The sequence below is a fragment of the Oryctolagus cuniculus genome, chromosome 3 (genome assembly GCF_051225735.1).
Source record: "Oryctolagus cuniculus isolate XC-2025 breed Fujian yellow rabbit chromosome 3, ASM5122573v1, whole genome shotgun sequence".
NCBI lineage: Eukaryota > Metazoa > Chordata > Mammalia > Lagomorpha > Leporidae > Oryctolagus > Oryctolagus cuniculus.
The window spans coordinates 148,980,187-148,995,299 of record NC_142869.1 but is presented as its reverse complement, the minus strand read 5'-3'; positions in this window follow the sequence as shown (position 1 = coordinate 148,995,299).

Below are 15,113 nucleotides of genomic sequence, written 5' to 3'. Positions count from 1 at the left end.
CCTGGAAGAAACTCCTGGCTCCTGACTTCTGCCTGGCACAGCCCTACTGGTGCAGCCATTTGGGTAGTGAACCAGTGGATGGAAAATCTCTCTCTCTCTCTGTCTCTCTCTGTCTCTCCCTGTCTCTCCCTGTCTCTGTAACTCTGCCTTTCAAATAAATAAAATCCATCTTTTAAAAAAAGAAAAGATTTTGTTTTTATCTGAATTTTTAAATTAATAGGTAATACTTTCTATTCAACTAAAACTAATTTATTGAAGGGATATTCTAAGGAAATTAACATTTTGCTAACAGTGGAGCCTAAAGTCACAAAAATGATCCTCAATATTTATCAGTAGACTTAGATTAATATATGATTATTGAGCACATTTCAATAGTATGAGTAATAACCTTATATTGTTCTTCTGATACAGAAAAGAATAGTTTCAATATATATTCATATTTATTGCAATTTGTTGACTATTTTGTATTTTGTATGAGAAACATTTCCAAAATACTTTAATGTGACCTGAAATCTTTACTCACTAATGACTAATGTTCTAAGTTAGATGAAAGTGCTTTTCAATGACAAAACACAAATTATATAATTAAAAAATAAAAGCATAAATGTCAGTCAAAAATTAATACAAAGCATTCTGCAAATGCAGGTCATTTTCATTCTAATGGAGAATTCATGAGATTATAATACAGATTAAATATTCCTTGGAATCAGAGGGTTTCAATTTTTCATTTTGGGGGGATTTTGTAATATTTGCATAAACATAATAAGGTTTCTTGGTGGATAGTATGAAAGTCTAAATGTGAAATTAATTCATGCTTCATATATACCTTACCCATGTAGCTTAAAGGTAATACTATCCAATATTTTTAGTGTGCTTGCATTTTACTGGGTCCTGGCTCATGAGGTCAGGTGTGGAGTTTTCCACTTTTGCTGTCACGTTAGTGTTCACAGTTTCAGATTTTGGAACATTTTGGATTTTTAATTTTCAGATTAGGACCTTAATCTGTAATTTACTTCTTCATTATAGTATCAGTTTCATAAATATTTATCTTGGAATATAAAATTGCATAATTTTATGTATTATATAGTAATATAATTATACATAATATATTACTTGTAAGCTAGTAGCATTTGGAGAATTTTAATTTACGGTAACTGTAAAGTTCTGTTTGCTTTTTGTGCACAATTCTTTTAGATTTTTTTTTTTTTACATAGATGAATTAAATATGTGAAAGGCGGAATGGTACCAAAGGACTCTAGAACCCCAATGCTCAACTTTGTTCTGTCTTGCACGTTGTCTTCCTTTCAGTCTCAATTCTATTTTCAGTTCCACCTTTGTTCTTAGGACATATTTCAAATTCCGTATGAAGACCTTAGAGGAGTCCATGCATGGAGCATGCCTGCCACATGCTGGGCAAACATAATCCACTATAATTATCCCTATTTTACAAGGTTTGAAACTGAGCTACAGAAAGGTTAAGCCATTTGTGAGAAACCACATATAAGTAAGCATTCCTTAAGATGGAGATAGAAACCTTTAATCAAGAAGAGGTTAAAATGTCAGGATTCCAAATCTGAAATAGATGGTCTGAAATGGCAGATCCTTAAGAAAGAATAATTAAAAGAGTTGATGCCTCATTGTCTTTAATGGTATTCCTTGCTGTTCCATCAAACCTTGAAAAGATAAGAGGTGAGCAGTAAGTTTCAAGCTGATCTTTTATGTAGCCCGATAATTTAGACAAAAGCTTAAAGGGATGGTGTGGAAAGTAAATTCACCTACCTGGCCTCTAAACTCCTCACATTTCAGCAAAGGGTAAATGAATGACACCTAAACACATGGGGCAGAACAAAATGACTCTGTATATTGTGGTTTCCATTTTTGAACTGTGACATAAGCTGTGATGATTGTGTAGGTTGAACCTTGGAAACAGAGGTTGATATGCCATTCTGAATTTTAGACTGAGCAAATTAATTTTATTCATTTTCCACTTTCACGTCACCTATACTCAGAATGCTTATGATTACGCAATGTAAGATGCTTAATTATCATTCTTTATGACAGTGATTGTAATTTCCAGTGTTTAAAGGGTGGAAGCAAATGTCACATTCCCAGTAGGCTAGGACTTACTTTTTAGAACCTTCTTTCCAGATTTGGGAAAGTTCTGCACTGGAAAACTTGGGAGGCACCTTCCCTACTCCTGATTTAAATTCTTATTAGTCTCCTGGGGAAAGTAAATAGGCCATTCCTAAATTTAAAATCTTTGTAAGGAGGTGGATGTAGTGACAGTATGAATTTATCACATCTCCTCTAACAGTTCTGATTCCTGGATACCAGTTTTTAATGGATCATTTTTCTCATTTTTGTATTTTTTTAAAAGATTTATTTATTTTTAAATTAGAGTTACAGAGAAAGAGAGAGAGAGAGATCGATCTTCCATATGCTAGTTCATTCTCCATATATGACTGCAACAGCCAGTGCTGGGCCAGGAAGAAACCAAAAGCTAGGAACATCATGTGAGTCTCCCATTTGAGAAACAGGGGCCAAACACTTGGACCATTTTCCACTGCTTTTTTCTCAGGCCATTAGCAGGGAACTGGATTGGAAATGGAGCAGCTGGGACATAAACTGGCAACCACATGGGATTCTGGCATTGTATATGGTGGCTTTACCCACTATGCCACAATGCACCCCCCATTTTCATATTTTATATGAAACTACACTTGAAAAAATAATGTAATGGTAGTATACTTATTTGTGGATTCTATGTTAGTGTTCTTTTTCCCTTTTGAGAAGTCTATAAAACATGATGCAAATATATCACATGAGCTTCTTATATAAATGAGCATTTAAACTTCATATATATGGGATCTTCTGTTATTTGCTTAGAAGATTATTACCTGTTTAGCTGCTTGTTTAAGAGTTCTTTGAAAAGCTAAAAGTGGGTCTGGCGCTGTGGCACTGTGGCACAGTGGGTTAACATCCTGGCCTGAAGTGCCAGCATCCCATATGGGCGCCGGTTCACATCCCAGCTGCTCCACTTCTTATCCAGCTCTCTGCTATGGCCTGGGAAAGCAATAGGCGATGGCCCAAGTCCTTGGGCCCCTGAACCTTCATGGGAGACCCAGAAGAAACTCCTGGCTTCGGATTGGCTCAGCTTCGGCCAATGCGGCCAGTTGTGGGGGGAACCATCAGATGGAAGACCTCTCTCTCTCTCTCTGCCCACCTTCTCTCTGTGAAACTATGCCTTTCAAATTAATTAATTAATTAAAAAAGCTAAAAAGGACTCTATAAGATTCTAGGATAGGAAGTGGGAGATGAAGAGAAAGGCCAATAGATCATTGTGGTAGAATTCCTTATCAACTGAGAAATCAGTCTTGTCCTTTCTCATTGCCATGGATCCTGATAAAGATCCTTGCTTGTGCGATTTTCTTGAATTGAGAATAGGTATCACCTAGTTTACAGGGAAATTACTTGACTCTCTGAGTTGGATTTTATGGGTCATTGGTCATTCTAACCTTAAGTGTGGGTACAATAAAAATATCTGGAAAATGAGAGTCCAGCTGCTTACATTTAGGTGGGCACCTTTGCAGAGGGGTTTAGGGATATATTTTAAGGCATCCTCTTGATTATTCAACAATTACCTATTTAATGAATTCGAGAGTAAATACCATTGAATTTTGAACTTTTTGATCAACTGCTGGCTGTGTCCATGCCACTGGTGCACTAATAAGAGGAGGGAAAAACCCCTCTATTCCTCAGAGGACGGCTTTTTGCAGTAAAATGAAGCAGAGGATATAGATGCTCCCTAGATTCTCTTCCTGATTAAAGAAGAGGTACCTCACAAAGTTCATGGACAATGGAATTGGAATATAAGCTTATTTTGATGTAAAATATTTTAAAATCTATTTCAGAATAAGCATTTCCCATGAACTTTTTGAAGACTTCTTATATGTTCAATTATGCAAACATCTGCTGGTAAGGCTCTGTAGTTGGAACTGTGGGAGACATGGAATCAATCATGTAAGTAACTTTTCCATTCCTTAAATAATCAACTCAGTTCACCATATCTGAAAATATTAGAAAAAATTAACTCAAAACTTTGAGCCAGTCCTACAACATCATGCAAAAATATGGAGGGCCTCCATAGCACTGTCTGATCTGTACATAGGGATCCCTTTGAAACATTCTTCATTTCTTCAGCACGTAGATAGCATGATATTGCACCATTTGCCATGGCAACATTGTAGAGTTTAATCTGATATACTTAATAAAAGGCATATCTTATGTCTACATTAAATGTCACTATCTCTATGTATCTGTCCATCCATCCATCCATCTGTACATATGTATTTGAGAGGGAGATAGATAAAGAGCAAATACTCCCATCCACTGATTCATTCCCCAAATGCATGCAACACTTGGGATTGGGACATAGGAAGCTGAACCGGGAACTCAATCCAGATCTCCAACATGGGTGGCAGGGATCCAGATACTTGAGCTATTACTGCTGCTTATAGGGGTCTGCATTAGCCAGAATCAGGAATGGAATGCAGGTATTCCAGTTGGGACACAGGTGTCCTAGTTTCATTTTAATGTTTAGGCCAAATACCTACTTCTGGTATGGGTAAATGACCTAAAAAATATATGGAATGTAGCTGGTGCCGTGGCTCATTAGGCTAATCCTCCGCCTTGCAGCGTCGGCACACCGGGTTCTAGTCCCGGTCGGGGCGCCGGATTCTGTCCCCATTGCCCCTCTTCCAGGCCAGCTCTCTGCTGTGGCCAGGGAGTGCAGTGGAGGATGGCCCAAGTGCTTGGGTCCTGCACCCCATGGGAGACCAGGATAAGTACCTGGCTCCTGCCATCAGATCAGCGCGGTGCCCCGGCCATTGGAGGGTGAACCAATGGCAGGGGAAAACCTTTCTCTCTATCTCTCTCTCTCTCACTGTCCACTCTGCCTGTCAAAAAATAAAAAAAAATATGGAATGTTATCAACTAAAATTTTGGAGAAGTAAAAAAAAAATTGCACAGTGATAAACTTTAAGGAAGTAAAGGAAAGACCTATAATTACTAAAAGATATTTGTCTAATTCAGAATAGAGAAGTCAAACAAATTATATTTTCTATGACAGATGGTAGTCCCCTTGAGGGATGGAAAACCTAAAAATTTGCAGAATCAAATCTCATAAAATGGAAGTTTGAGAAGGTTCAATCAATACCGCCTGTTCCAACACACAAGCACACCTATGCACATAGGCATACATGTACATACACTGGCATATATGTGCATACACACTGAATTCAATACAAATGCTCAATGACAGCAGAATACATTGCATTTGCTGGGTCACTATTACAGAAATTATAAAAGTCATTAGAGATCTTCTAATTGATTTATGACAGTGAAATTTTGTTATGAGAGAACATAACTGGGAGTCGTATCCTTATTGAGTGGGAGCTGGATTTAAGAAACAATTTATGCTTAATTTTTCTGGATGAATTGATAACTAAGTTTATCATTTTTATTTATTTATTTTAAAGGCACGTGCACACACACACATGCAGAGGGAGAGAGAGAGAAAGAAAAATCTCCTACCTGCTGGGTCACTTCCCAAATGCCTCAATATCCTGAGCTGGGGCAGGTGGGAGCCTGGCTTGAACTCAGTTTGGATCGTTTATGCAGGTGGTAGGAATGCAAGGACTTAGCCATCACCTGCTATCTCTTAAGGTGCGCATTAGAAGGAAACTGGATTTGAGAGCAGAGCCAGGACTCAAACCCAGGTACTCTGACATGCAATGCAAGCATTCCAAGTGGCATCTTTTCTGATCTTCCCCAAATGCATGCCCTTAGTCACACGTGTAAATTCCAGAAGTTGTGAGGGTCATCTTTTTCCCTCCCTCTCTCCCTCTCTCCCTCTCTTCCTCTCTTCCTCTCTTTCTCTCCTTTCAAACAAAAGATTAAACATTAAAACATAACTCCAGAAGTGTAGAAGTGATAGTATCAGACCTTCCACATCCTATCTCTACTCATTAGACCTAGGGACCTAGGGTCTTTTGTTTATAGGTTATTTTGTTGTGGGTGGGAGTACAGGTGAAAGTTTGTTCAGGATTAGCTGATGTAATTTAGGGGGAGAAATAGGGAATTGACAGTTTATGGTCTTTACTAGAATAAGATATAATAATTATAATAATTCCTAAAAATTTTCTTTCTCTTTACCCTTTCAAGCACAAATCGAACACCACCAACTACTATCTTTAAAGGAAAGTTACAGAAATAGAAGAAAATTTTATTTCATGGATATAATGCTTTACAAAATTGTAATTTAAAAATTATTAACACAAAAAGAACAGATTTTATGCATTCCAAAAGTACAGGTCCAAGAAGACAGCCATACTTACCTCACTCCCCTGTTCTCCAATCCATCTCCTTCCCTCCTCTCTATCAGTTTTTATAAAGCCATAATTTTAATACACTTTATATTCATAGACTTAATTCACCACTAATCATAATATTCAACAAGTAGACAGTAGGAAGACCAAGGAGCATAAAAAGGACTAAAAATGACAATCATATCCCAAAATGACTATTTCATCCTTACACATTTTTTGGTATTTTATTTTAACTGCCATATATCAGAGAAAACATATACATTGGTCTGAGACTGGCTTATTTCACTAAGCATAAAAGTTTTCAACTGCATCAATTTTGTTTAAAAAACGGGATTGCATTCTTTTTTATGGCTGAGTAGTATTCCATAGTGTACATATATCGTATTTTCTTTATCCAGTCATCAGATAATGGGCATCTGGGTTGATTACATATCTTAGCTGTCATGAATTGAGCTGCAATAAACATGGGGGCAGAATTAACTCTTTCATATGCTGGTTTCATTTTGTTTGAGTAAATTCCCAGGAGTGAGGTGGCCTGGTCATATAGGAGACCTGTTTTCAGTTCTCTGAGGAATCTGTACTTCTTCCATAATGGTTGTACTAGTATACATTCCCACTAGCAATGAATTAGAGTACTTCTTTCCCCACATCTTCACCATCATTTTTTAAAATTTTAGGGTGATAGCCATGCTTGCTGGGGTGAGGTGATACCTCATTATGGTTTTTATTTGCATTTCCCTGATGGCTAATGATCCTGAGCATGTTTTTTTCAATAACATAATGTTTTACAAGTTTAAGCATTAAATTATCTTATCTTTAATTTCAGTATAGGCATTGCTAATTTTTGAAAAGTTATCTTGAGACACCAGCAGGGAGAGGAGGGACGCCCAGGGCTCCGAGTCCACACATCGGCACTGGAAGGGGAGGTGAGCTCAGTAACAGGAGACATTGGCGGGGAAACAGCGGACAGAATTTCAGAGGGAATCGGGCTTTGAAGCAGGAAGTTCACCAGACTGACTACAGGAGAGAAGGAAAAAAAAAAAGTGTGGGGGGGTACTGGTACAGACAAGTTTCTCTCTCCTCCAACCTTGCAAAGGCAAGCAAGAGACAAAGAGCAAGCCCCACTTGGGATATACATAATAAAAGGGGAGAGTTACGGCTACAATTCAGTAGCCTAGGCAACCCAGTGGGAGTCCACAGGAGAAACTGAACCTGCACAGACTCTTTGGGTAGAAGCCAGAGATCGGAAGCTAAATACCATCAATTCTGCTCAGCCTTGCAGTATTACTTACCTCCTGAATAAAAAATAAAATAAAATAAAATAAATAAATGAATAAATAAATAAATAAATAAAGAGAGATTTACCACGCATAACCTGAGGGTGTCACCTTTGCACATCTGTAACCCTGAAGAACCAAGCAGAGCTCTCAGGCCACACCCATCTCAAGCCTCCAAGGCTCCTCCAACAGCAGGCAGTCCACTTAACACAGACATAGTATTAAAAAAAAAAAAAAACTCACAGTGAGGGAAAAAGAATTAACCATGCCAAGCAATAAACACAGAAATCGAGGGAACAAGATCAACGATGACACTATGATACCTCCAAATAAACAAAACACCCCAAGCCAAGATTATGAAAATGATGAGATAGAAGAAATGAAAGATACGGATTTATGATAAGAACATTTAGAAGTTTTCAAAAGCAAATCCTTGAACTATAGAAATCCTTATTGGACAGGATTGAAAATCTCTCTCGTGAAAATGAAATTTTAAGGAAGAATCAAAATGAAACGCAGAAACTAGTAGAACAGGAAAGTGTGATAGTGAAGAGAAATCAAAATGAAATGAAGAGCTCAATAGATCAAATGACAAACACATTAGAGAGCCTTACAAACAGAATGGGTGAAGCAGAAGAGAGAATATCGGACTTAGAAGACAGAGAACAGGAAAGGATACAGTCAAACCAAAGAAAAGAAGAGGAAATTAGAAATCTAAAAAATATTGTTGGGAATCTACAGGATACTATTAAAAAAACCAACATTCGGGTTCTAGGAGTTCCTGAAGGCATGGAGAGAGAGAAAGGATTAGAAGGCCTTTTTAGTGAGATACTAGCAGAGAACTTTCTGGGTTTGGAGAAGGACAGAGACATCCTAGTACAGGAAGCTCATAGAACCCCCAGTAAACATGACCAAAAGAGATCCTCACCACGACACGTTGTAATTAAACTCACCACAGTGAAACATAAAGAAAAGATCCTAAAATGTGCAAGAGAGAAACGTCAGATTACTCTCAGAGGATCTCCAATCAGACTCACAGCTGACTTCTCATCAGAAACACTACAGGGTAGGAGGGAATGGCGAGACACAGCACAGGTGCTAAGAGAGAAAAATTTCCAGCCCAGAATATTATATCCTGCTAAGCTCTCATTTGTGAATGAAGGTGAAATAAAGACCTTTCATAGCAAACAGAAATTGAAAGACTTTGCTGCCACTTGTCCAGCCCTGCCAAAGATTCTTAAAGATGTGCTACACTCAGAAACACAGAAACACGGCCATCAATATGAAAGAAGGGAAAGGAAAAACACCTACCAGTAAAAGAGCATGGGAAGCTCAAAGCATATACTAGAAAATATTTCCGGGAAAATGGCAGGGCAAAGTCACTATGTATCAATAGTCACATTAAACGTTAATGGACTTAACTCTTCAGTTAAAAGACACCGATTGGCTGACTGGCTTAAGGAACAGCATCCAACTATTTGTTGCCTACAAGAAACACATCTCTCTAACAAAGAGGCATGCAGGCTGAAAGTGAAAGGTTGGAAAAAGATATTCCATGCCAACAAAAACCAAAAAAAAGCAGGTGTAGCCATATTAATATCAGACAAAATAAACTTTAATACAAAAACTGTTAAGAGGGGCACTATATAATGATTAAGGGTTCAATTCAACAGGAAGACGTAACTATTATAAATGTATATGCACCTAATTACAGGACACCGGTCTATTTAAAAGATATGTTAAGGGACTTAAAGGGAGACTTAGATTCCAATACAATAGTACTGGGGGACTTCAATACTCCACTCTCAGAAATAGATAGATCATCCGGACAGAAGATCGACAAGGAAACAGCAGATTTAATTGACACTATTGCCCAAATGGATCTAACAGATATCTACAGAACTTTAAATCCTACATCTAAAGACTTTACATTCTTCTCAGCAGTGCTTGGAACCTTCTCTAGGATTGATCACATACTAGGTTATAAAGCAAGTCTCAGCAAATTTAAAAGAATTGGAATCATACCATGCAGCTTCTCAGATCACAGCGGAATAAAGCTGGAAATTAGCAACTCAGAAACCCCAGAAAGTATGCAAACACATGGAGACTGAACAACATGCTCCTGAATGAACACTGGGTTATTCAAGAAATCAAAAGAGAAATCAGAAACTTTCTGGAAGTAAATGAGGATAACAACACAACATATCAAAACTTATGGGATATGGCAAAAGCAGTATTGAGAGGCAAGTTTATAGCAATAGGGACCTATATTAAGAAATTGGAAAGACACCAAATAAATGAGCTTTCAGTGCATCTCAAGAACCTAGAAAACTGCAGCAAACCAGACCCAAATCTAGTAGGAGAAGAGAAATAATTAAAATCAAAGAAGAAATTAACAGGATTGAATAAAAAAAAATTACAAAAAATCAGCCAAGCGAAGAGCTGGTTTTTTGAAAAAATAAACAAAATTGACACCCCATTGGCCCAACTAACTAAAAAAAGAAGAGAAAAGACCCAAATCAATAAAATCAGAGATGAAAAAGGAAACGTAACAACAGACACCACAGAAATAAAAAGAATCATCAGAAATTACTACAAGGACTTGTATGCCAGTAAACAAGAAAATCTATCAGAAATGGATAGATTCCTGGACACATGCAATCTACCAAAATTGAACCATGAAGACATAGATAACCTAAATAGACCCATAACTGAAACAGAAATTGAAACAGTAATGAAGGCCCTCCCAACAAAGAAAAGCCCAGGACCAGATGGATTCACTGCTGAATTCTACCAGACATTTAAAGAAGAACTAATTCCATTTTTTCTCAAACTATTCAGAACAATCGAAAAAGATGGAATCCTCCCAAATTCTTTCTATGAAGCCAGCATCACCTTAATCCCTAAGCCAGAGAAAGATGCAGCACTGAAAGAAAATTATAGACCAATATCCCTGATGAACATAGACGCAAAAATCCTCAATAAAATTCTCGCCAATAGAATACAACAACACATCAGAAAGATCATCCACCCAGACCAAGTGGGATTCATCCCTGGTATGCAGGGATGGTTCAACATTCGCAAATCAATCAATGTGATTCACCACATTAACAGACTGCAAAAGAAAAACCATATGATTATCTCAATAGATGCAGAGAAAGCATTCGATAAAATTCAACACCCTTTCATGATGAAAACTCTAAGCAAATTGGGTATAGAAGGAACATTCCTCAATATAATCAAAGCAATTTATGAAAAACCCACGGCCAGCATCCTATTGAATGGGGAAAAGTTGGAAGCATTTCCACTGAGATCTGGTACCAGACAGGGATGCCCACTCTCACCAATGCTATTTAACATAGTTCTGGAAGTTTTAGCCAGAGCCATCAGACAAGAAAAAGAAATCAAAGGAATACAAATTGAGAAGGAAGAAGTCAAACTATCCCTCTTTGCAGACGATATGATTCTGTACTTAGAGGATCCAAAGAACTCTACTCAGAGACTATTAGAACTCATAGAGGAGTTTGGCAAAGTGGCAGGGTATAAAATCAATGCACAAAAATCAACAGCCTTTGTATACACAAGCAATGCCATGGCTGAGAAAGAACTGCTAAGATCAATCCCATTCACAATAGCTACAAAAACAATCAAATACCTTGGAATAAACTTAACCAAGGACGTTAAAGATCTCTACGATGAGAATTTCAAAATCTTAAAGAAAGAAATAGAAGAGGATACCAAAAAATTGAAAAATCTTCCATGTTCATGGATTGGAAGAATCAATATCATCAAAATGTCCATTCTCCCAAAAGCAATTTATAGATTCAATGCAATCCCAATCAAGATACCAAAGACATTCTTCTCAGATCTAGAAAAAATGATGCTGAAATTCATATGGAGGCACAAGAGACCTCAAATAGCTAAAGCAATCTTGTACAACAAAAACAAAGCCGGAGGCATCACAATACCAGATTTCAGGACATACTACAGGGCAGTTGTAATCAAAACAGCATGGTACTGGTACAGAAACAGATGGATAGACCAATGGAACAGAATTGAAACACCAGAAATCAACCCAAACATCTACAGCCAACTTATATTTGATCAAGAATCTAAAACCAATTCCTGGAGCAAGGACAGTCTATTCAATAAATGGTGCTGGGAAAACTGGATTTCCATGTGCAGAAGCATGAAGCAAGACGCCTACCTTACACCTTACACAAAAATCCACTCAACATGGATTAAAGACCTTAATCTATGACCTGACACCATCAAGTTACTAGAGAACATTGGAGAAACCCTTCAAGATATTGGCACAGGCAAAGAGTTTCCAGAAAAGACCCGGGAGGCACAGGCAGTCAAAGCCAAAATCAACTACTGGGATTGCATCAAATTGAGAAGTTTCTGTACTGCAGAAGAAACAGTCAGGAGAGTGAAGAGACAACCGTCAGAATGGGAAAAAATATTTGCAAACTATGCAACAGATAAAGGGTTAATAACCAGAATCTACAAAGAGATCAAGAAACTCCACAAAAACAAAACAAATAACCCACTTAAGAGATGGGCCAAGGACCTCAATAGACATTTTTCAAAAGAGGAAATCCAAATGGCCAACAGGCACATGAAAAAATGTTCAAGGTCACTAGCAATCAGGGAAATGCAAATCAAAACCACAATGAGGTTTCACCTCACCCCGGTTAGAATGGCTCACATACAGAAATCTACCAAAAACAGATGCTGGCGAGGATGTGGGGAAAAAGGGACACTAACCCACTGTTGGTGGGAATGTAAACTGGTCAAGCCACTATGGAAGTCAGTCTGGAGATTCCTCAGAAACCTGAAGATAACCCTACCGTTAGACCCAGCCATCCCATTCCTTGGAATTTACCCAAAGGAATTTAAATTGGCAAACAAAAAAGCAGTCTGCACCCTAATGTTTATTGCAGCACAATTCACAATAGCCAAGACCTGGAACCAACCTAAATGCCCATCAACGGTAGACTGGATAAAGAAATTATGGGATATGTACTCTACAGAATACTATACAGCAGTAAGAAACAACGAAATCCAGTCATTTGCAACAAAATGGAGGAATCTGGAACACATCATGCTGAGTGAAATAAGCCAGTCCCAAAGGGACAAATACCATATGTTCTCCCTGATCGGTGACAACTGACTGAACACCAAAAAGGAAACCTGTTGAAGTGAAATGGACACTATGAGAAACGGTAACTTGATCAGCATAGCCCTGATTGTTAATATACAACTTAATACATTATCCCTCTTAGTAGTTTTTTTTGTCTGTTCTACTTAATATGACTGGTTTAATTCTGTAATTAATACACAGTTATTCTTAAGTGTTGAAATGTAACTGAAATGCGATCCCTGTTAAACATAAAAGTGGGAATAAGAGAGGGAAGAGATGTACAATTTGGGACATGCTCAAGCTGACTTGCCCCAAATGGTAGAGTTAGAAACATACCAGGAGACTCCAATTCAATCCCATCAAGGTGGCATGTACCAATGCCATCTCACTATTCCAAGTGATCAATTTCAGTTCACAATTGATCATAATGAAAGGACTAAGGTCAAAGGGAGCACATAAACAAGTCTAGTACCTGCTAACACTAACTGATAGAATAAATAAAGGGGAGAGTGATCCAACATGGGAAGCGAGATACTCAGCAGACTCATAGAATGGTGGATGTCCTAAATAGCACTCTGGCCTCAGAATCAGCCCTAAAGGCATTCGGATCTGGCTGAAAAGCCCATGAGAGTATTTCAAGTGCCAAGACACTCTGGCCAAAAAAAAAAAAAAAACAAAAAAACAAAAAAAAAAAAAACAGACCTAAATGAAAGATCTCTGTGAGTGAGATCCCAGTGGAAAGAACAGGTCTTCAAAGAAGGAGGTACCTTTCTCTGAAGGGAGGAGAGAACCTCCACTTTGACTATGACCTTGTCTAAACAAGATAAGAGTCAGAGAACTCAAAAGGCTTCCATAGCCTTGGAAACTCATGACTGGAGCATAGGGAGATTACTGATGCCATAAACAGGAGTGTCAATTTGTAAAGTCAACAACAGGAGTCACTGTGCGCTTACTCCTCATGTAGGATCTCTGTCCTTAATGTGCTGTACATTGAGACTTAATGCTATAACTAGTACTCAAACAGTATTTTTCACTTTATGTTTCTGTGTGGGAGCAAACTGTTGAAATCTTTACTTAATGTATGCTAAACTGATCTTCTGTAAAAAAAAAAAAGAAAGAAATTAGCAATTCCCAACTTGACTCTCACTGGGATTAAACATGACAATAGGTCTGATCTGATTTCATCATCATTTAAAAATCATCTATTATTTTTCACTTTATGTTTCTGTGTGGGAGCAAACTGTTGAAATCTTTACTTAATGTATGCTAAACTGATCTTCTATTTATAAAGAGAATCGAAAATGAATCTTGATGTGAATAGAAGGGGAGAGGGAGTGGGAAAGGGGTGGTTTGCGGGTGGGAGGGATGTTATGGGGGGGAAGCCATTGTAATCCATAAGCTGTACTTTGGAAATTTATATTCATTAAATAAAAGTTAAAAAAAATAAATAAATAAGATCAGAGTGATCAATTTAATATGTAGTTAATTTAAACTAATTACTGCTACTCTGTCAAATACATAAATATTTTGCCAAAATGACTATCAAATAATAAAAATAAATATCTGAATTTCAAAAAAAAAAAGTTATCTTTTTGAAATGCAAAGCAACACAGAGATAGATAGATGACAGACAGAGATCTTCCATCCACTGGTCCACTCCTCAGATGCCTGCAAACAGCCTGGGACTGGACCAGGAGAAAGCCAAGACCCAGGAACTCATTCTTTCTCCCAGTGATTCAAGTCTTTGAACCATCATGTGTTTCCTCCCAGGGTGTGCATTAGTGGGAAACTGGGTCAAAAGTGGAGATGGGATTGGATCCCAGGCATTCTAATATGGAATGTGAACATATTGAGTGGCAGTTTAACCTGCTGTGCCATAATACCTATTCTGCTTTTGTTAACTGAACACTTGCTATGTTCGTAACATTATGCTTAACCTTTAAAATGTGATTTATTGTTCATAATAGTCCTGTTATCACCTTTCTCTTACAAATGAATAAAGTGAGGAAACTTTAGAACAAATACTCCCCTAGGGTTACAAAGCTGCTAACGTATGAACCATAGCCTGAACAGAATTTTTTTGCCTTGAATGCTCTTTCCATATTCCCTATATTTTTCAGTGGATTTGAATTTATTGTACAGGAATGATAGACAAAAGGTACTAAACTCTGGGATTAATGCTCTTCTCTTATTACCTGTCTGTGATCGGGTCAAGGTCCTCTCTCCTTTTAATATCTACAACTTAAACAAAAAGGAGATTTTAGCTAAGTTCCTCATTGCCCTATAAATATGTTCTATTTTATT